Below are 11106 nucleotides of genomic sequence, written 5' to 3' on the forward strand. Positions count from 1 at the left end.
TTTTGTATGTATGTGTATCTGTGTGTGATGTGTGTAAGAAGAAAAAGAAAAAGGGACGAAGAGAGAGAAACAGATGGAGAGAGGGAAATAGGGAGACAGAGAGAGGGGAAAAGAAAGAGAATAAATTGCAAAATATTAACAATTAAGCTACTTGGGTCAAGTATAAACAGGAGTTCCATGTACTATTTTTGCAACTTTTTTGTAAGCTTGAAATTATTTCAGAATAGATGAAAGTTGGGAATATAGTGAGGCAGGAGGATCCTAAGTTCATCTTCTACCACAGGCACACCTCGATAACAGCCACATCAGGCACCCAACCCAGAAAATGACCCAATGACTGGCAGAACAGACTTTCCACAATAGAACATAGAGAGGAGTTCATATTGAAAACATGGTAGGAGTGGCAGAGATGCAGTCAAGAACCAAATTCCCTGGGAGGCAAACTACAAACAAGAGGGACACAAGAAGCATGGAGAAGGGAGAGCAGATCCCACACCAGGCACCTCAGGCACAGGGGACCTGCGTTGGTAAGACAAGTCCCCATAACATTTGGCTTTGAAAACTGGTGGGGCTTAACTGTGAGTTTTTACAACCAATGAGGCTTAATTCCAGGTACTTTCAAAATCAGCAGGCTTGGGGTGCCTGGGTGGCTCAGTTGGTTAAATGTCTGCCTGTGGCTCAGGTCATGATCTTAGGGTCCTGGGATAGAGCCCGGTGTTGGACTCTCTGCTCAGCAGGAGTCTACTTCTCCCTCTCTCTCTGCCTGCCACTCCCCCTGCTTGTGCGTGCTCTCTGTGTGTGTGTGTGTGTGTCAAATAAATAAATAAAATATTTTTAAAAAATCAGCAGGCTTGGCTCTGGGAGATCAGAGGGCAATAGGAAATTGAGTCCCCACCCTTAAAGAGACAGCACAACAAATAACCCCACAGAGATACAGCATAGAAGCAGCAGTTTGAAAAGTGCCTGGGATATTCCAAAGGAGATTTATTTACTAACCTCAGAAAGCATTCTGGAGGGGCAGGGATCTTTAGGAGACTTCTTCAAAAACAAAAGAGCTGGAAGGCACCATTTCTCTACTCCTTTCCCCAGCCTAGACAGACAACTTCTGGAACCAGCATGAACACACAGTTTCAGTATGGACTAATGCAACTCCAAAGTAACTCCTGCCCTGAAGGAAACCTTACACACCAGCCTCAGCAGCTGAACCTTATAACTGGCATTGTGGAGAGAGTGCCTGTTGATCAATGCCTCTGCAGCCCCAGTAGACAGACAGGGCAGGCATCTATTCTGACAGCCAGCCTCACCTACCAACAAGAACCTCTATGGGCACAGCACAGGGAGAGAGCCCTGCAGTTCAGAATTATTGTAATCTCTGCAGAAGAATTGGGCGTAGGCATATGGTTTCCTTGCAGGCTCTGCCCACCAACAAAAACCTCTTAGGGGACAATGAAAGGAGAGCACTCTGCAGTTCAGTGTGACTGTAGCCCCAGCAAATGGGCTGAGGGCATATATCTTGTCTGACTACTGACACTGCCCAGCTAAAAGCCCACAGTGGCCACAGGGATCTCCTTTATAGAGTTCTCCTTACATATAACTGTTTTCTTGCTATTTTAATTTTTTTCTCTTTATCACTATATTTTGCTATTTTAATTTTGTCTTTAATGTGTCTTGATGTGGACCTCCTTGGTTTGATTTTGTTGGGGGCTCTCTGTGCCTCCTGGATCTGGATATGTTTTCTTCCCCAGATTTGGAAAGATTTGGAATGACACATTGGATAAGATGAATCTAAAAGATATATTCAGGGCATTCTATCCCAAAACACCAGAATACACATTTGTTTTAGGTGCACATGGAACATTCTCTTTAATAGATTACATGTTAGGCCATAAAACAAGTCTCAATAATTCAAAAAGATTGAAATAATTTCATGCATCTTTTCTAACCACAACAGTATGAAGCTAGAAATCAATCACAAGAAAATATCTGGAAAGAACACAAATACATGAAGGCTAAATAACATGTTAATAACAATTAATGGGTAAACCAAGAAATCAAAGAGGAAATAAAAAAATACATGGAGACAAATGAAAATGGAAACACAACAATCTGAAATCTTTGGAATGCAGCAAAAGCTGTTCTAAGAGGGAAGATTATAACAATGCAGACCTACCTCAAGAAGCAAGAAAAATCTCAAATAAATAACCTAACTTTACACCTAATGGAGCTAGATAAAGAAGCACAAACAAAACCCAAGCCAGTCAAAGAAAGGAAATAATAAAAACTAGAGCAAAAATAAATGAAATAGAGACCAAATAAAATAAAAGATAAGCGAAACCAGGAGCTTTTTCTTTGAAAAGATCAACAAAATTGGTAAGCCTTTAGCCAGACTCATCAAAAAAGGAAGAGAGAGAGCTGAAATAAATAAAATTATAAATGAAGGAGAAGAAATAACAACCAACACCACAGAAATACAAAGTATTAAAAGAGAATATTATGAAAAATCATACGCCAACAAATTGGACAACCTAGAAGAAATGGATAAATTCCTAGAAACATATAACCTTCCCAAACTGAATCAGGAATAAATAGAATATTGGAAAAACAATTACTAGAAATGAAATTGAATCAGTAATCAAAAAACTCCTAACAAATGAAAGTTCAGGACCAGATGCCTTACAAGTGAATTCTACCAAACATTTAAATATGAGACAATACCTATTCTTCGCAAACTATTCCAAAAAATAAAAGAGGATGGAAAGCTTCAATTTCATTCCACAAGGCCAGCATTATCATGATAACAAAACCAGAAGTAGCCACTACAAAAAAAGAAAGTAAGAAAGAAAGAAAGAAGAAAGAAAAGAAAAGAAAGGAAAGGAAAAGAAAAGAAAAGAAAGAAAAGTAAAGAAAAGAAAAGAAAAGAAAAGAAAAGAAAGAAAAGAAAAGAAAAGAAAAGAAAAGAAAAGAAAAAAAACTACAGGGCAGTAGGTCTGATGAACATAGCAGCAAAATTCCTCAACAAAATATTAGCAAACCAAATCCAAAAACACATTAAAAAAATCATTCACCATGATCAAGTGGGTTATTCCAGAGATGCAAGTGTGGTTCAATATTTGTAAATCAATGTGTTACATCACATTAACATGATAAAGGATAAAAACCATATGGTCATCTCAATGAAGAAAAAACATTGACAAAGTATAACACCCATTCATGATAAAAACTCTCAACAAAGTAAGTTTAGAGTAAACATACTTCAGTATAATAAAGTCCATATATGAGAAATGCACAACTAGCATCATATTTGATAGTAGAAAACTAAAAGCTCCTCCTCTAAAATCAGGCACAAGATAAGGATGTCCACTCTCACCACTTTTATTCAAAATAATACTAGAATTCCTAGCCAGAGCAATCAGACAACAAAAAGAAATAAAAAGCACCCAAATGGGTAAGGAAGAAGTAAAATTTTCACTATCTGCAGATGAGATGATACTACATATATAAAAATCCTAAAGAAAAACCTAAATGTGAGACCTGAAACCATAAAAATCTTAGAAGAGAACACAGGCACTAATTTCTCTGACATTGGCTATAGCAACATTTTTCTAGATATATCTCCTGAGGCAAGATAAATAAAATCAAAATTAAACTATTGAGACTACACCAAAATGAAAAAAGCTTCCGCACAGAAAAGGAAACAATCAACAAAATGACAAGGCAACCTATGGGATGGGAGAAGACATTTGTAAGTGACATATCCAATAAAGGGTTAGTCTCCAAAATACGTAAAGAACTTACACAACCTAACAATGAAAAAAGAATCTAATTTAAAAATGACAGAAGACATGAACAAACACTTCTCCAAAGACATCCTGATGGCCAACAGACATATGAAAAGATGCTGAACATCACTCATCATTAGGGAAATGCAAATCAAAGCTACAATGAAATATCACCTCACAACTGTCAGAATGGTTAAAATAAAAAACACAAGAAACTACACATATTGGGGAGGATGTGGAGAAAAAGGAACACTCAAGGCCTGATGGTGGGAATGCAAACTGGTGCAGCCACTCTGGAAAACAGTATGAAGTTTCCTCAAAAAGTTAAAAATAGAACCACCTTATGATCCAGTGATCTCACTACTGGGTATTTACCCCAAAAATACAAAAATACTATTTCAAAGTGATACATGCACCTGATGTTTATAGCAGCAATATTTACAATAGCCAAATTATGGAAGCAGTCAAAGTGTCCATAGGTAGATGAATAGGTAAAGATGTGGTACACATACACAATGGAATACTATTCAGCCATAGAAAAGAATGAAATCTTGCCATTTGTGATGACATGGATGGAGCTAGAGAGTATAACGCTAGGCAAAATAAGTCAGAGAAAGACAAATACCGTATGATTTCACTCTTATGTGGAATTTAAGAAAAACAAAACAGAACAAAAATGAGTAAAGGAAAGGGGGAGAGAGAGAGAGAAACCAAAAACCAGACATTAACTATAGAGAACAAACTGATGGTTACCAGATGGGAGGTGGGGAGGTGGGTAAAATACAAGATTGGGATTAAAGAGTGCACTTGTACTGATGAGTACTGGGTGATGTATGGAATTGTTGAATCACACTATTGTATACCTCAAACAAATATATCTTGCATGTTAATTATACTAGAATTTAAAATAAAATAAAAAAATAAAATAAACCCTAAAGATAGGGTTTATAATAAATGAATGATAATGATGAGATAAATGAATTCAGTAAAGTCACAGGATACAAAATTAATTTGTAAAAATCTGTTGCATTTCTATACACTAATAACAAAGGAGCAGAAAGAGAAATTAAGGGGAAAACCCCATTTATAATTGCAACAAAAATAATAGAATACCCAGGAGAAAACTTAACCGAGGAGGTAAAAGATCTGTAACTGAAAACTATAAAGCACTGATGAAAGAAACTGAAGGCAATACAAAGAAATGAAAAGATATTCCATGCTCACAGATTGGAAGAAATGATATTGTTAAAATGTCCATACTACCCAAAGCAATCTACACATTTAAAGCAATCCCAATCAAAATAACAACAGCATTTTTCACAGAACTAGAACAAAGAATCCTAAAATTTGTATGGAATCACAAAAGACCCCAAATAGCTAAAGCAATCTTGAAAAATAAAAACAAAGCTGGAGGCATCACAATTCCAAATTTCAAGTTATGTTACAAACCTGCAGTAATCAAAACAGTATGGTACTGGCACAAAAATAGACACAAAGATCAATGGAACAGAATAAAGAGCCCAGAAATAAACCTACACTTTTAAGGTTAATTAATCTATGACAAAGGATGCAAGAATATGCAATAGGAAAAAGACAGTCTCTTCAACAACTGCTGTTGGGAAAACGGTACAGCAACATGTAAAAGAAGAAAACTAAAACTTTTTTTTTAATTTTTTGTTTAAATTCAATTTAATTAACATATAGTGTATTATTAGTTTCAGGGGTAGAATTTAATGATTCATCAGTTGCATATAACACCTAGTGCTCATTATATCAAGTGCCTTCCTTAATGCCCATCACCCAATTACCCCATCCCCCCACCACCTCTTCTCCTGCAACCCAGTTTGTTTCCTAGAGATAAGAGTCTCGTATGCTTTGCCTCTCTCTCTATTTTTATCTTATTTTTCCTTTCCTTCCCCTATAATCAACTGATTTGCTTCTTAAATTCCACATATGAGTGAAATCATATGGTATTTGTCTTTCTCTAACTGACTTATTTCGCTTAGCATAATACCCAAACACTTTCTTACACCATCCACAAAACTAAGTTCAAAATGGACTAAAGATGTAAAAGTGAGACCTGAAACCACAAAATTCCTAAAGGAAAATATAGCCAGTAATTTGTTTGACAACAGCTGTAAAAATATTTTTCTAGATATGTCTCTTCAGAAAAGAGAAATAAAAGGAAAATTAAACTACTGGGACTACACCAAAATAAAAAGATTCAGAACACTGAAGGAAACCATCAACAAAACAAAAAGGCAACTGGATGGGAGAAGATATTGGCAAATAATATATCCAACAAGGGGTTAATATCTAAAAATATATAAAGAATTTATATAAGTCAACACCAACCAAACACAAATAATCCAATTTAAAAATGGTCAAAGGACCTCAATAAACATTTTTCAAGGAAGACGTACAGGTGGCCAACAAACACCAGAAAAGATACTCAACATCACTAATCATCAGGGAAATTCAAATGTGATGGGCACTAGGTGTTATATGGAACTAATGAATCCTTGAACACTACCTCAAAAACTAATGATGTACTGTACAGTGGATAACTGAATATGATTAAAAAAAATAAAATCACAGTAAAATATCACTTCATATTTGTCAGAATGGCTAAAATCAAAAGACAAGAAATAACAAGTGTTGGTGAGGATGTAGAGAAAAAAGGAACCCTTCTGAAAGATTGGTAGGAATGCAAACTGATGCAGTCAGTGTGGAAAACCGTATGGAAGTTCCTCAAAAAATTAAAAATAGAATTATCATATGATCCAGTAATTCCACCACTGGAAATTTACCCAAGAAAATGAAAACACTAATTCAAAAAGATATGTGCACCCCTATGTTTATTGCAGCATTATTTACAATAGCCAAGATATGGAAACAAACTAAATGTCCATTGATAGAACAATGGAAAAGAAAATGTGATATATATGTACTATGGAGTATTACTCAGCCATAAAAAAGAATAATATCTTGCCATTTACAACAACATGGATGGACCAGATGGTACGATGCTAAGTAAAATATGGCAGAGAAAGACAAGTGCCATACAATTTCACTCACGTGGAATTTAAGAAACAAAGGGGGGAAAAGGCACACACACAAAAAAGCAGACTTTTAAAAAATTTATTTGACAGAGAGAGAGTATGAGCACACAAGCAGGGGGAGCAGCAGAGGGAGACAGAGAAGCAGGCTCTCCTTTGAGCGAGGAGCCCAATGTGGGGCACGATCCAAGGACACCGGGATCACAACCCGAGCCAAAGGCAGACACTTAACCAACTGAGCCACTGAGGTGCACCAAAAAACAGACTCTTAAATATAGAAAACAATTTGCTGTTGCCAGAGGTGAAGTGGGTGGGAGATGGGGAAATAGATAAGGGGATTAAGAGTACATTTATCTTAATTAGCACTGAGAAATATATAGAATTATTGAATCCTTATATTGTACACTTGAAACTAATGTAATACTGCATATTTATACTTGAAAAGAAAATTTTTTAAAAGAAATTATTTCAAAATAAAAGTCTCTCCCCCACAAAAAGTAATGTGGGTTCTGGAAACCAGTTGGGATAAATTCCTGGTTGCTACATTTATTAACTGTGTAATTACAGAAAAGTGACTTAATCTCTGAATTCAAGTTTATGACCTGTATATAGGGATAATCATTAAGCCTACCTACCTCTTAGGGCCATTGTAACAATTGCACAAAATTATACATACAATATGCTCTGAGTGATATCGTGCACCCAGGGAAAACTCAATAAAAGATAAACCACTTTAATGTTTTTGATTTTTTTATAATAATTTTTTATTATGTTATGTTAGTCACCATACAGTACATCCCTAGTTTTTGATGTAAAGTTCCATGATTCATTACTTGTGTATAACACCCAGTGCACCATGCAATACAGGCCCTCCTTAATACCCATCACCGGCCTATCCCAATCCCCCACCCACCTCCCCTCTGAAGCCCTCAGTTTTGATTTTGTATCCTGCCACATTACTGAATTGCTCTATAACTTCTAGTAGATTTCGGGTGGAGTCTTTTCAGTTTTCCACATAGAGTATCATGTCATCTGCGAAGAGAGACAGTTTGACTTCTTTGCCGATTTGGATACCTTTTATCCCTTTTTGTTGTCTGATTGCTGTTGCAAGGATTTCTAGTACTATGTTGAATATTAATGGTGAGAGTGGGCATCCTTGTCGTGTTCCTGATCTTAAGGGAAAGGCTCCCAGCTTTCCCCATTGAGAATGATATTTGCTGTAGGCTTTTCGTAGATGGTTTTTATGAAATTGAGGAATGTACCCTCTATCCCTACACTCTGAAGGGTTTTAATCAGCAAAGGATGCTGTATTTTATCAAATGCTTTTTCTGCATCAATTGAGAGGATCATATGGTTCTTGACTTTTTTGTTGTTGATATGATCTATCACACTGATTGATTTGCAAATGTTGAACCACCCTTGCATCCCAGGGATGAATCCCACTTGGTCATGATGGATAATCCTTTTAATGTACTGTTGGATCCTATTAGCTAGGATCTTGTTGAAAATCTTGGCATCCATATTCATCAGGGAAATCGGTCTGTAATTCTCCTTTTGGATGGGGTCTTTGCCTGGTTTGGGGATCAAGGTAATACTGGCCTCATAGAATGAGTTTGGTCGTTTTCCTTCTGTTTCTATTTTTTGAAACAGCTTCAGGAGAATAGGTATTATTTCTTCTTTGAATGTTTGGTAGAATTCCCCGGGGAATCCGTCAGGCCCTGGACTCTTGTTTTGGGGAGGTTTTTGATCACTGCTTCAATCTCTTCATAATTAATCAGTCTGTTTAAATAATAAATTTCTTCCTGTTTCAGACTTGATAGTTTATAGGTTTCCAGGAAGGCATCCATTTCTTCCAGGTCGTTAAATTTATTGGCATAAAGCTGTTGATAAAAGTTTCTAATGATCCTTCCTATTTCCTTGGTGTTGGTCATGATCTCTCCCCTTTCATTCATAATGTTATTAATTTGGGTCCTTTCTCTGTTCTTTTGAATAAGTCTGGCCAGTGGCTTATCGATCTTACTTATTCTTTCAAAGAACCAGCTTCTAGTTCTGTTGATCTGATCTACTGTGTTGCTGGTTTCTAATTCATTGATCTCTGCTCTAATCTTGATCAACTGCTTTCTCGTGCATGGATTAGGCCTGTTCTTCTGTTCCAGCTTCAGCTTCTTGAGGTGAGAATATAAAAACTGCATTTTAGATTTTTCTATTCTTTTGAGTAAGGCTTGGATGGCTATGTTTTTTCCCTTTAGGACCGCCTTTTCAGTGTCCCATAGGTTTTGGACCATTGTGTTTTCATTCTTGTTGGTCTCCATAAATTGTTTAAATTGATTTTTAATATCCTGGTTTACCCAATCATTCTTGAGCAGGATGGTTCTTAGTTTCCAAGTGTTTGAGTTTCTTCCAAATTTTTCCTTGTGATTGAGTTCCAATTTCAAAGCATTGTGGTCTGAGAATATGCAGGGAATGATTTCAGTCTTTTGGTATCGGTTGAGACCTGTTTTGTGACCCAGTATATGGTCTACTCTGGAGAAAGTTCCATGTGCATTCGAAAAGAATGAGTATTCTGTTGTTCTGGGGTGTAGTGTTCAGAGTAACAATGGTCAAGATGATGTGTAGACTTGAAAAAAATATTAACAAAAATATTAATGAGAATGTAGAATCTCTAAGGGTGGAAATGAGAGTGAATCTGGCAGAAATTAAAAATGCTATGAATCAAATGCAGTCAAAACTAGATGCTCTGATGGCCAGGGTAAATGAGGCAGAAGAACGAATTAGTGAATTGGAGGATGGGATGGTAGAAGAGAAAGTTAAAACAGAAACTTGGCTCAAAAAAATCCAATCTCAAGAATGTAGATTACGGGAGATTACTGACTCAATGAAACGTTCCAATGTCAGAATCAACAGCATCCCTGAGGGGTTGGAGAAAGAGAGAGGCCTAGAAGAGATATTTGAACAAACTGTAGCTGAAAACCTCCCTAATCTGTCAAAGGAAACAAGCATTCATGTGCAAGAGGCAGAGAGGACCCCTCCCAAAGTCAACCATGGCAAACCTACACCACGTCACGTCATAGTGAAATTCACAAATATTAGAGCCAAGGATACAGTATTGAAAGCAGCCGGGGGAAGAGATTTCTCATGTACAGAGGTAAAAATATCAGAATTACGTCAGACCTGTCTACACAGACCTGGCAAGAGAGGAAGAGTTGGCAGGGCATTTTTAAAGCTCTATCTGAGAAGAACATGCAGCCAAGGATCCTTTACCCAGCAAGGCTGTCATTCAGAATTGATGGAGAGATAAGGACCTTCCAGGATCGGCAGAAACTAACCAAATTCATAACCACAAAACCAGCCCTAGAGGAGATATTAAGGGGGGTTCTATAAAAGTAAAAAGGCCCAAGTGATACAGAACAGAAATTTACAATCAAAGACTTTACAGAGAACATGGCATCATTAAAATCATATCTCTCAATAATCAGTCTCAATGTAAATGGCCTAAATGCTCCCATAAAACACCACAGGGTTGCAGATTGGATAAAAAGTAAATACTTATATCTTATATATAAAACAATGAGGACATTTCCTGGTATATATAACTACATATATATATACACAGACACACAAAACAATGTTATATATTTATCTATAAACAATACACATTTATTTAGTATATATTATGTAAATAGTTAATATATATTATATAAATATTTCTATATTAAATAAACATACCTATAAATATTAATAAATATTATATAAATAATATATTATATAAATATGTTATATACAAATTATATATAATAAATATAAATATTATATACATACTATACACATGTGTATAATATATATAATACTTATTATATAATTATTGTATAAAATAAACATATTTTAATATATTTATGTATAAACAATATATATATAAAATTTATATTTTTATATATATATGAAAGGATGGGGAATTTCCTGGTAAGACACATGCCATACTTAGTGAGAAGGAGTTGCACTGTGGAGCTGCATATTCAGGCCCTGCCCTTTAGATAAGGCAGAACATTCAGTTCCAAGGATAACTTACAGGGCAACAAAAGACATGCACAGTCAGGGGACACGCACAGTCAGGGGACATGCACAGCAGATAAGGGCTCTGAGTTATTAAAGTAATCTGAAAAAGGGCCTGGGGGCACCTGGGTGGCTCCGCTGGTTAAGGGGTTGGCTCTTGGTTTTGGCCCAGGTCCTGATCTCAGTGTCCTGGGATTGAGCCCCATGACAGGCACCAC

Source organism: Ursus arctos, chromosome X (assembly GCF_023065955.2).
Source record: "Ursus arctos isolate Adak ecotype North America chromosome X, UrsArc2.0, whole genome shotgun sequence".
NCBI lineage: Eukaryota > Metazoa > Chordata > Mammalia > Carnivora > Ursidae > Ursus > Ursus arctos.